This window comes from Culex pipiens, chromosome 3, assembly GCF_016801865.2.
Source record: "Culex pipiens pallens isolate TS chromosome 3, TS_CPP_V2, whole genome shotgun sequence".
NCBI lineage: Eukaryota > Metazoa > Arthropoda > Insecta > Diptera > Culicidae > Culex > Culex pipiens.
The window spans coordinates 85,034,123-85,047,755 of NC_068939.1; the positions used below are offsets into that span (position 1 = coordinate 85,034,123).

General features: G+C 32.3%; 1 protein-coding gene and 1 long non-coding RNA gene across 2 annotated transcripts in view; both read right to left on the reverse strand.

The window, feature by feature from the left end:
- The window catches only part of LOC120418995 (uncharacterized), a 456,309-nt gene that overhangs the window by 320,362 nt on the left and 122,314 nt on the right, over nucleotides 1-13,633 (reverse strand). The window lies entirely within an intron of this gene.
- Nucleotides 6,154-6,736, reverse strand: LOC120419003 (uncharacterized). Its single transcript, XR_005605648.1, has 3 exons — nucleotides 6,650-6,736; nucleotides 6,358-6,572; nucleotides 6,154-6,242 (listed from the first exon to the last, which is right to left on the reverse strand). It is a non-coding gene; the product is annotated as an uncharacterized LOC120419003 (long non-coding RNA).

Consider the following 13,633-nt stretch of genomic DNA (forward strand, 5'->3'; position numbering starts at 1 on the left):
GTAACCTTATTTCAAATGAGATGTTGGAAATTTGAAATAAGTATTTAATTAAAATCATTCGATTAAACTTCAAGAATTACTAGTGCGTCCATCCCGGGAATTCCCGGGACAAAAATCCAGGGACAAAAAACCGGAAATTCCCGAATCCCGGGAATTTTCATAATTTTTCCCGGAAATTCCCGAAATTGAAAAAAAAAATCAAATTTTGGTCTGGAAATTCAGATTTGGTTAAAGAAATAGATGAACAGTTGAATACATAGTGATCGATACGAATTTTAAAGCATTAAAATTTGTATTCGGCATATATTCGCTTTAATTTGGCTTATTAGGGAACATTGTATATTTTTTTTATTTCACAGTTCCCCAAAATGCCTGGTGCTTTTAATATTTTGTATTTAATTTATGTTTTTTTAAAGACTGGGTATTATATTTTTATTTGGGATTTTAAATTTGAAAAAAAAAATATCATCATAAATTATTTTTCATCAAACACCGGAATCTGAGGCAAATCACGACAAATGTAACGAAATAAGACAGCTATTTAAGTCCGATTTCCAAATTTATTGCTCTGAAATCTCCTGTACCTTTTCAGCCTGTAGTTCTGATTTTCCCCAGTTGGTGATAGTAACTTAAAGACTATTAGTAAAATATGTTTTATGTAAAATAAGACAATCAAAACTTATCTGAATTTTTACATTGACTGGTATCATTTTATTTCTAGAGTTTTTGTTTTAAAAGGTCCTATAAACATATGAACAGTGATGTCAACCATCGCGACGCTCATTTTTGGTTCGCGGCACATTTTTTGTTTGTTGTGCTTTTCAGTTACGGAATTCGACAAAATGGTGTTGGAAGCACTTGTAGAACTCACCAACAGCAACATTTCATCAGAACATTGTATAGCTGTAAAATTCATACGCAAAAAGTTACAAGAAGATTTCAGACCTCAGAACGGGTTGTAACTTTTTTTGTATTCATCAAAAATCAATTCTATGTTCAGCAAAGTTGTACGATTTGGTGTGTTCTACATGTCCTTCATACACAACTTTGTCAAATTCCGTAACTGAAAATCACTACAAACAAAAAATGTGACGCGAACCAAAAATGAGCGTCGCGATGGTTGACATCACTGCATATTGAAGACTTATAGGACCTTTTTTTAAAACAAAAAACTCTGGTTTTGTTGTCGCTTCTCGTTTTTTCATTTTAAAGAATTTTTTCTAGCTTTTCTAGTTAAGGCATATAAAAAATATATAAAAGAAATATATTTATAAAACACTTATTTAATTTTAATTACATTGAATTGAAATTTGTAGTTTTTTTTTATCCAAAGCACAGCAAAGAACAAAAAAAAACTATTTTTAATTTAAGTTATTTAAAAACTGTCGTCCTTGTTTAGATTGAAGTGTAGATTGTCACCAATTATTATTATTGATCTAATTTATGATTTTAAGCTTGAAAACGTATCAAATATTATGAAAACATAGATTTTATGACTGCTTCAAAAATTTCCCGGGATCCCGGGAATTCCCGGGATTTCAAAAATATTTTTCCCGTTTCCCGGGAAATTCAAAACCCGGGAAATTTGGACGCACTAAGAATTACTTATCAAAACTAAAAAAACGAAAATACTTTGCAAAAGGTCAAAATTCCAGTTGACATTCAACTCTAATATAAAGAGACATTTTATGACCATCTCAATTATGACTGAACTGCATGGAGCAATAAAGACAACTCAAAGTAAATATAAACTATTTAACCCTACGCTGGATGGCGACAGCTGCTGAACCGCGACGACGAGTGTGACTCGGTTTGTGACGTGTTCGTGTGTTGTGCCTACAAAGGATTCGCGACGCGTCATAATAATGTGTTAATTTTCCGGCAATGAGAGTAAACAATTTTGGTTCGAAATTTACTGCCCAACCGGCTTCAACCCGACAGCTGTGGTCGTACTTTGTCATATATATTTAATTCTTTTTATGCTTTAGACTTCTCAAACTTTTGATATTTCGTGTTTTTCAGATATCATGATTTTCGAAAAAAGGGAGTGCCAATTAGAACCAATATAAAGACGACAAGAAACAAGTTAAAAGATTATGATTTTGTTTAGCAAAAGTTTGATAAACACGTCGTGTTGTGTTGAAAAACGAGTTCAGACTCGATTATCCGAAGGCTTAACTTCGGATAATCGAATCACGAAAAAAAAATTCGTTGTCTTATTTTTGATTGTCGAGCTTAACGATTGATCACCCGGGGACTTTTTTACTAAAATCCAAATTTTTCGAAAACGGTTAAAGTTTTCGCAAAACCAATCCCGACAGGTTCTAAAGGACATTTCAGAGTATGTCTTGTGCAAATATGAGCTTTGTTGGTAATCTCTAGCTCATAGAAATATGTAATTTGTGAACAACTTTTGTTGAACGTAACATTTTCGCTAAGTTCCCCTTCGTGTAGCAGAAAACAAAACAATGTTTTGGAAAAACTAGTCTCGACAGGTTTTAGTACAGACAATTTCCTTCAATTTGATGTATAGAAAGTATAGCATTGTATACCAAAAACTAACAGAACTATCCATTTTGTAGAAAAAAAAACAATTTCTTTAATGTTGGAATGTTTACGTTTTGACACAGCAAAACGCATGAAAAGGAAGTGCTGCCAGGTTTATTTCCAACAAGATTGAATCAAGTTTTGAGCAATGTGACTTTAACAAAAACATTTTTTTTACCTCAAATGAGCTCATTTTTTTTAATTTTGAAATTTTGGAAGGAAATATTTGTGACCATTTACATGACCAGGTGGCCACTTGGCCTAGCCGGAACCGGTTCCGTCAGATTCCGTATAACCTATGTCCGGCCATTTGATGGATTGGTCCAAACCTCATTATGCTGCATCTCAAATGCCGTGACATTTCGAAAGAAATTATGTTTGACCACTTTCAAGATCAGGTGGCCACTTGGTCAGGGATCTGACACACATGCAGTTTCCTGAAGTCCCCGCCAGAGGCGCTGTCAATATTGTTTACGTGTGGTTTTTGAAAAGGTTGTATGACCCGTATGTTCCCAAATTATGTTTTTGTTAGTTTTCACTATATTTGCATGTATATGCGAGATAGTTATAAGTATTACGTACATTTTTCCATTTTTAACATTTATTAGATGAATAAATCAAAGTTCTGCTTGACCATTCAAGCAATACAACACAACACACTGAACTGAATAGCTTAAGTTTCCTTGAAACAAAATAAAATTACTTTGATCCGTTCTGACCGTTGGTTTTAAATTAATTACGCTAAATTTCAGACGAAAATGATTTAAACTAGCTGTAATTTAAAACCAAAGTGCTGATTTGCCAACATTAGGTTCTCGATGGAATTGAATGGTTCCCAAGTTCAAATTTGAAATTAAACCTAGGATTAAACGTAAATCTTTTTAAAGAAAAAAGGACTGAAAAAAGTTTTAATTTTTGTAGTTAATGTCCAATGCGCGACCTTTTCAAACGCCACGCGCTAAAAACTTGGTTCGATCTTGGTTCGATTTTGACTTCACCCTTTTTATATGTGGATGACAGTCGTGACGTAGCCGTGGCTTAAGTATGACTCCTAAACTACGATAAAGTGCGGTGACGAAGTATTTAAAAAAATGCATTTTATTACTTAATAGGCAATCACCTATTCAAATTTGACTTAAATGGGATTGCAGAACTCGAATTTAATGTTAAAAACAAGAATAAAAAATGAAAAAAAAAAACAATATTTGTTCGTGATTCGATTATTCGAAGTCTCATACAAACCTCCGGATAATCGATACTTCGGATAATCGAGTCTGGATTGTATCATTTGATCGTTTTGAATGCCATTATTTTGAGACAAAAAAAAATAGGTTTTTAAAATATCTTGAAAACAACTTTTTGAAATGTATCATTTGTTATGTAAATTTGAACACACAGAATACGAAACAATTTGGTAAACGCAGTAAGGAAATATCCCTGATAGGAAGTTTCTGAACAATTTTTAGTACCTCATGTGGTTCATCCATCTGCTTGTTGCACTCATCAATTAGTCCTTCATACTCTGGAATCTACGCTCACGTAGCTGTCTAGTGTTTTCCGTTTGCCATTTTTCTTCAACGCACCAGAAGAGAAGAGACCTCTCGCGTATATATTTAAGGCGACAACTTCTGTACCATCATCAGGTAATGAACCCATAAAATGCTTATTTCCCTACCACATTCGACTATAAACTAAACACACTTAGTCATACGTCCATCCTGTGGTTTAAGGTGACTTTCTTCGATGGCAACGACTTTTCCCTCTCTTCGGTGTCTAGCAGTAACCCTTGGCTCTATTTTTTGTGGTTTTTAGAATTATTTTAATTTTGTAATGTTTAAATGATGGATTGTGAATTTTTAACTTATCTTCAGACAAATATTGAACCAAAATTCTAAGGGATAGCTCGAGAGATGTTCCCAGTACCTACATGGAACTAAGCAACTTACTAAACTGCCAATTTTAGCTGCTTTTTCCAAAAAACGTGCTCCATCACCACACCACTCCCGCTGGTGTACTTCTCGTGCACTAAAAATAGTGCCCTCAACGCAGCACTCAGTTGGCATCTAATTAGTGGTCCTGATGCGCAGAACTTGCATCGCGGTGTCCCACCGGCCGGCAACCGACCGACCGGCGATCTGTACGCCAGGGAAGGCAAGCAACCGCACAGGTTTTTGACCTTGCGACGAAAATCGACGCCGTTTGCACCGGAGGAATGTTCATTGAACACCAAACCCGAGCGAGTCCAGAATCAACCGGGCTTCAGGCCAGTAGTTTTTTGGTGTTCGAAGTGCCGCCCGGGAGGGCTATTTTTGGGAAATCTTCAAGTTGGTTCGGAGTGTTCTCCATGTGGCCCCGGCGGAACAGAACCACGGATCAGCAGCAAGTTTGGAAACGTGGTTGGTAGGACTGTGCGAGGTTGCGATAGTGGAGACAGCGCACTTGTCTATGAATAGCGCAGTAATTTCGAAGAGTGTAACGAACCGCGGACATTGGCACCGATCAGTATTATAATGCAACTACAGTTTATGGTAGTTTATGGTACCGAGTTGCAATGATTGGCTTATTCTTGAATCATGTTCCAGTGCCTTTTTGATACACTTAAAATAATTATAAAGTAGATTTATTGAAAATTATGTCACGAAACAGTCAACAACCAATTAGGTCGTGATTTTTGGAAACCAGATCCCAGTATTCCGGTGGAAATATGTCCAAATCCACCGTTCGATCCATCGTAGGATAGGTATTGGAGAAACCTTTCAAATAGTAATATTTGTTTTAAGAACTTGTAACCCTATCTCATGTCATGACCACTTAAGAGCAATTCTCTAGCTTTTCGATTTTTTTCTCTGTATTGTGGTCTTTGGATGAATTTTGTCCATCGATTCCTTATGTCCAGATAAGCCATATTGCATCATTTGTTTCTCAATAAAAACTTGGGAGCTGCCCATACACGTAGGGAGGATGGGGAGAAGTTGCTAATTTCTCAGCCTGCACAAAAAATTACAAGCAGCAGCTTGTGCCAAAGTCAACCAGGAAATTATTGTACTGGGTTTAGGAGACATTTCGCTGGGCAGGAAGCATTGCCAAAAGATAACATAATAAATATCTAGAAGTCGGATGAATTTATTAGTTACATTGTTGTTTTTCAACAAGTGAAACTTTGTTGGCAAAGGTCAAAAAACATAACTCCGCATCTTTTGGTAAATTTGCAAACAAGCTTCCATTCAACACTCCGGGTTTTGTTTACTTACGCGTTGGAATTGATGACTTTTTTGGTAATTCAGCATTATGTTATTATTAAATTTTCCCTAAAAGAGCACACAGCTACCAAAATTTACACTTAGAAACATGTACCCTCCCTGCAAAGGCTTATGAATTGATCTCAGTTGAAAGGTTCTCCAAATCTCTGAATTGCAAATGTAACATCCTGGGACAGAACTGTTAAATTCTAATAAAAACACAATTGAAATTGTAATTATTAAATTAAAAATGAGTGGTCAATTCCACGACACTCAACCACATTGCTACAAAAATTTAGCTTTTTAGTTAAACTTTGCTCCAAAAGTATGATGAATTCCGTCAATCAACTCTGAGATCAGCTACCGCTATAACGTCTGTTTGCACTGGTTCTTCACACACTTGGCCAGAATGACGGACGGACCATCTCAGTCGTTGACATCCGGAGCTTTTTGGCACTGAAACGAGGAAAAGAAAAGTATAGGTTAGGAAATTTCGAAGGTCAACTGGACAGAAAATATATTCAGACTCTAGAATCACCACCGAAATTCCCCTTCAAGAGACGATCCTCACCTCCATTGTTGATCCGAAACATGGTTCCCAAGAAGCTGGTCTGGAAACGGCAGCAAGAGCCGCTGTCACGGGTTCGCGGTCCAACCTAATCCTCCCTGCCACGGCTTCCAGCGCTTCCACTTCCGAGATGGTTCAGGGAGGAGCGCGTAACGGCGGTACGGAGGCGCCGGGCCATCAGCGGTCATCGATCGGGAATCGGATTAGCGAAACTGAAACTAAAAAGATTGATTACACTATAAAACCCAAACCTTTTGTTCAATAGATTAAATCTAAGATTGCAAGAAGTATTTACCTGTTCCGGCATCCGCTTGATGGCCGATTCCATCGAATGCTGGTCAGTAACCCGGATTAAATCCGTTTTTCACCGGAACAAACCAATAGAGGAGAAAAGCAACTCGCGACAAAATTTTGAGGCTAGGAATTTTGACAGGTATGATTTTCATAAAGTATTCGCCTCCTTTTCTCTCCCACAAAAAACTGAGGACAATGTAGCTGTCAAACTAGGCTAAAATGTTAAAGTCACTCACAAAATGAACTTTGAGTGATTTGAGTTCATTTGTGACGTCATGATTTTCTCCTCTATTCGACAGCAGCCTACTGCGTTTTTTCTCAATGCTTTTGTGTTTGGTTTGAAAGCTTCAAAACTTAACCCTTGACAATCCACCACTTAAAAATCTATCCCTCAACTGCAAAAGGTTTATATTTGGTGCTAAAAATAGAAAAAAAAAATCAATTTTATTAAAACAATTTGAGATAAAAAAAAACAGTGGGCCATTCGTAACGGGTAATTACGTGGGCACTTCGAAAGCGGGGAATTCAGCGAATCGGCGAGGGGGGAGAGTTCTTCAAGTGTCCACACTCCATACAATTCTAAAATTAAAACATTCTAAAATTCTTAAATTCTAAAATTCTTAAATTCTTAAATTCTTAAATTCTTAAATTCTTAAATTCTTAAATTCTTAAATTCTTAAATTCTTAAATTCTTAAATTCTTAAATTCTTAAATTCTTAAATTCTTAAATTCTTAAATTCTTAAATTCTTAAATTCTTAAATTCTTAAATTCTTAAATTCTTAAATTCTTAAATTCTTAAATTCTTAAATTCTTAAATTCTTAAATTCTTAAATTCTTAAATTCTTAAATTCTTAAATTCTTAAATTCTAAAATTCTTAAATTCTTAAATTCTTAAATTCTTAAATTCTTAAATTCTTAAATTCTTAAATTCTTAAATTCTTAAATTCTTAAATTCTTAAATTCTTAAATTCTTAAATTCTTAAATTCTTAAATTCTTAAATTCTTAAATTCTTAAATTCTTAAATTCTTAAATTCTTAAATTCTTAAATTCTTAAATTCTTAAATTCTTAAAATAGTTAAAAATACTTAAAATAGTTAAAATACTTTAAATAATTTAAATACTTTAAATACTTTAAATACTTTAAATACTTTAAATACTTTAAATACTTTAAATACTTTAAATACTTTAAATACTTTTAATACTTAAAATACTTTAAACACTTTAAATACATTAAATACTTTAAATACTTGAAATACTTAAAATACTTAAAATACTTAAAAAAGTTAAAATACTTTAAATACTTTAAATACTTTAAATACTTCAAATACTTTAAATACTTAAAATACTTTAAATACTTTAAATACTTTAAATACTTTAAATACTTTAAATACTTTTAAATACTTTAAATACTTTAAATACTTTAAACACTTTAAATACATTAAATACTTTAAATACTTAAAATACTTTAAACATATTAAATACTTTAAATATATTTAATACTTTAAATACTTTAAATACTTTTTGTACTTTTAATACTTTTTATTCTTTTTATAATTTTTGTACTTTTTATACTTTTTATACTTTTTATAGTTTTTATAGTTTTTATACTTTTTATACTTTTTGTACTTTTTATACATTTTTTACTTTTTATACTTTTTATACTTTTTATACTTTTTATACTTTTTATACTTTTTATACTTTTTATACTTTTTATACTTTTTATACTTTTTATACTTTTTATACTTTTTATACTTTTTATACTTTTTATACTTTTTATACTTTTTATACTTTTTATACTTTTGATACTTTTTATACTTTTTATACTTTTTATACTTTTTATACTTTTTATACTTTTTACACTTTTTATATTTTTTATTCTTTTTATACTTTTTATACTTTTAATACTTTTTATACTTTTTATACTTTTTATACTTTTTATACTTGTTACACTTTTTATACTTTTTATACTTTTTGTACTTTTTATACTTTTTATACTTTTTATTCTTTTTATACTTTTTATTCTTTTTATTCTTTGTATACTTTTTATACTTTTCATACTTTTTATACTTGTTACACTTTTTATACTTTTTATACTTTTTGTACTTTTTATACTTTTTATACTTTTTTTATTTTTTATTCTTTTTATTCTTTGTATACTTTTTATACTTTTTATACTTTTTATACTTTTTATACTTTTTATACTTTTTATACTTTTTATACTTTTTATAATTTTTATACTTTTTATACTTTTTATACTTTTTATACTTTTTATACTTTTTATACTTTTTATACTTTTTATACTTTTTATACTTTTTATACTTTTTATACTTTTTATACTTTTTATACTTTTTATACTTTTTACACTTTTTATACTTTTTATACTTTTTATACTTTTTATACTTTTTATAATTTTTACACTTTTTATATTTTTTATTCTTTTGATACTTTTTATACTTTTAATACTTTTTATACTTTTTATACTTTTTATACTTTTTATACTTGTTACACTTTTTATACTTTTTATACTTTTTGTACTTTTTATACTTTTTATACTTTTTATACTTTTTATACTTTTTATACTTTTTATTCTTTTTATTCTTTGTATACTTTTTATACTTTTCATACTTTTTATACTTGTTACACTTTTTATACTTTTTATACTTTTTGTACTTTTTATACTTTTTATACTTTTTTTATTTTTTATTCTTTTTATTCTTTGTATACTTTTTATACTTTTTATACTTTTTATACTTTTTATACTTTTATACTTTTTATACTTTTTATACTTTTTATACTTTTTATACTTTTTATACTTTTTATACTTTTTATACTTTTTATACTTTTTATACTTTTTATACTTTTTATACTTTTTATACTTTTTATTCTTTTAATACTTTGATATTATTTTTTTTTATTTGAGCGAATTATTAAATTTTCATCATCTGAAAATATTTGTAAATGAAAAAGTTTTAATCTGGCATTTATGTGGATCGATCATCAGAATCCTGTCGAAACAAGTCAAGCTTGAGCAGCTTCTCTCGAGAACAAAAGTTCAGGCTGTTAAGCTCTGAAGAATAATTCCGAGTTTCAATATCAGATGGCGCAGTTGCGCAAGAGAAGCTTTGCTGTCAGTTTAAGCTCATTTTTCCAAAGAAGTATCAGAATTCCTAAATTGGGCCAGCAAATTTAGGAATTGGATGACTTCTCTGGCAGAAGTTGGCAAATTCCTAAATTTTAGGAATTGGATTACTTCTTTTTATTTTCAGTGTACGCTACGCTGAAAACAGCGATGAACTTAGCTAGATTTTTTTGCTGTCTGATATTTCGGCAGTAATTAACGAAAACAAACCAGCAGAACTATGTTGCTGGTTTTGATTTTGCTCGGCCGCTGGTTTTAGCGAAAAAAATCGCTGGCTTTGCAGAAAATTAACGGGTTAAATCCCCTTTAAAATTCAAAGTCAAAGCACCAGGTCTTGTCGCAACCATCAAGCTCATAATTGGGATTCGGGCTCAATACACCAAGGGGATCATTCCCTGAAATGCCCGCAAAATTCAGCCGTTTTGTTACATCCTTACATACATACTTTCAACTATGTTTGACTTGTAAGAGTATTTGATCAAAAGAGTTCTTTGGGTCACGCCAAGCGCCTTGATAAAATATTGAAACCTGAATTTTCAAAATATTTGGGGTAATTTGATCTCCTTTCAACAACTTAAAGAAATCTTAAGCATCATGTTTCTTATTCATCCAAAATATTAACTTTCTGAAAGTTACAGCAATTGTGTTTGTTGTTTTCAATATAACTAGTTTAGTAGGAAAAATATTTGAATACTCAAAATTCATATTTAGGCCTAAATTCACCAAGCTAACAAAAGTAATTTTTGCTTAAAAAACATTTAAAAATGGTTCATACAGCAGTAAAACATCTTAACTATGCTGGAGGAATCCATGTACGAAAAACAAACCAATTGAACTTAAGGCTGGTTTCGGTGACTGTAAAAATGTATTAAAATTTTGGTCGTAAAATTGATTTTGTTATCGAAAAGTACTTTTTTGCAATTCCGTCGTGAAACTACTTACTTTTCCTGTCATTCTTGAACGACGAAATAGCCTACTTTTCTGTACCAAAAATAACAGAATCGAATACCAACACTTTTCAAAATAAATGCTGAAAAGTTCTACTTTTCAGCACTGAAGTGGGTGCTGAAAAGTTGAACTTTTCAGCACTTGTTTCGAAAAGTAACACTTTTCAACATTTTTTTGATTTAAACGATTTATTGACAAATTACATGAAAATTCGATTTAAAATTTCACTCAATGGGTGTTTTTCGAAATTGCAAAAAATGTTGTATGGAACTCGTTGCAAAACTTGATTTTTTCAGCACTCGTCGTATTTATCCAACTCGGTGAACCTCGTTGGATAAATGTACGACTCGTGCTGAAAAAAACCTCTTTTTGCAACTTGTTGCATAAACTACTATTTTGCAATTCCGTCGTGAAACTACTTACTTTTCCTGTCATTCTTGAACGACGAAATAGCCTACTTTTCTGTACCAAAAATAACAGAATCGAATAGCAACACTTTTCAAAATAAATGCTGAAAAGTTCTACTTTCCAGCACTGAAATGGGTGCTGAAAAGTTGAACTTTTCAGCACTTGTTTCGAAAAGTAACACTTTTCAACATTGTTTTGAATTAAACGATTTATTAACAAATACATGAAAATTTGACTTAAAATTTCACTATATGGGTGTTTTTCGGAATTGCAAAAAAATGTTGTATGGAACTCGTTGAAAAAACTTAATTTTTTCAGCACTCGTCGTGTTTATCCAACTCGGTGAACCTCGTTGGATAAATGTACGACTCGTGCTGAAAAAATCCTATTTTTGCAACTTGTTGCATAAACTACTATTGTGATCCGACCTTGGTTACTGAGATATGGCTAGTGCGTCCATCCCGGGGCAGAATTCCCTGGGGGAGCAAAAAAAAATCGAAACTTCATGTACTGGTATTAACATTTTAATGAAAAAATTGTGATAAAATGCATTTTACACAAGCCCACTTGTTTTGCAATAATTTATTTCCAAAAAATGTATGTATTAAAGAAGAAAAAGCAAAACATTTTGCATGTAGTACATCGGAATCATCGGATAATCGGATACATCATACATCGGAATTGCACAAAAAAATCAAAATATGTTTAATCGATCCCAAGCATGCTAGATATGATTTTCAACGCAGGAAAATTCATTTAAAATTGTTTCTGTTGATTAGATTAATGTTTCCATTATTATTTATATTATTATTATTTTTTGCATAAAAATTGTTTTTGCCTAAAGCTTAAGATCTTAGATTTATGTATGTTAAGCACTGTTGTTTACAAAACATGTCATGCTTAACTAAAGCCATTGAAAATTTTAGTTTTGTTTTTTAGGCTTCAAAAATTCCCCGAAAAATCAGGGAGCAAAAAAAAATATCAAATAGGACACCTTTAGACGATCTTCAAATTTTGAATTTTGGGATCACAGTTCGGAAAATGCATAACTGTATTTATATTTAAAGCATTTTATGAAAAATCATGCATCCGAGTTTTTTAAGTTTTTTGAAAGCTTGAAATTTTAAATTTAGGTATTTAGGAAAGATACATATTTCTAAGTGCTACCCAATTAGCCCTAATTTTTCAACCGAATCGCTGGAAAAATATTTATCGAAATCAAAATACAATGGACAGTCGATTTGCGAAAACGTAAACAATTGCTCTTAAGTGATATCCATTGTGCTTTTTTGAAACCGGGTCTTACTTATTTCGATGTAAATGATGTCCTTATCAATCATACGACACATTTGTAGTTATGAGTGAGGAAGGCAAAACCCACTTCGGTGGATTCAGTTCGTTTATAATAACTTAAACAAAGCGATTTTGCATTATCATCCGTTAGAAAAAAAATCACAAACGAATGAATGATTCATGCTCATTTTCTGTAGAACTTCTGTTTTAGAAAATCCTCAGATCAGTCCAAATTTAGCCCGTTGACACCTCCAAAGGAGTTCGAAGATTGCTCGAATTCTACCACCCTGGATAAGGCCATAAATTACGGCATTTAATTGCCACCGAACATGACTCAAACTCAACTGAGTACGAACGAACAAGACGGATTTTCGGAGAAGTGGTCCCGCGGCAGGTTTTAGAGGAAAGTGTCCTTCTTTGTGTGGCTTAGCCGATCGTCTGCAGAGCATCAGAAGGGGAAAAAGGGATGAACGTTCTGGTTCAAGGAAAAACGGGTTAAGTCTGGAGGGCGGCGCGCACGCATCATGCAACCCGTCATGACATTCTGACAACCTGGGTTGGAGAGAGGGAAAAGGGGACGGACCCGGGTGATTATGATTGATGACAACTGGCCGACGACGGAAGTGCGCCAACGCGTGTGAGCAAATGAGATTTACTTTCTCTCTGATGATGGGTGACAAATTACCACCAGCACACTTCTTGGTTCATCATCATCACCATTTGTGATGGTGAAAGCTGATTGAATGGTAATAAGTCGAGCGATCGTCGCGCGTAAAAAGTGCTACTTTGTAGAGGGTAAGATTGGACACTTTGTTAAGGAGTTAATTGTAAACCCGACATCAACAGGATTGTCATTTTCGATTAACAAGAACGACGAGTGACGAGATTATGATGTGAAGTATTTTTGAACATTAATTAATATTTTTTTTCAAATTTAGAGCAAATCTCCACAACTCTGTAACTTCTTTGAACTTTTAGATTTCGAGTTAAGTCCCCCAAGAAAAATCAGACCACCACCTCCGTCCCAGGCAAGTGAGTTTGTCTGTCGGTTGAGCAATAATAGATCACCTTGAATCTGTCGAGAGGTCCTCCCGTGAGTGTGAGTTGGATTGCATTCTTCAGATCTTCAGAATCTTCCAAGAGCGATGCATCAACGCGTGCGCCCTCCAGTGACTGCTTCAAGTGTGAAGGCCAA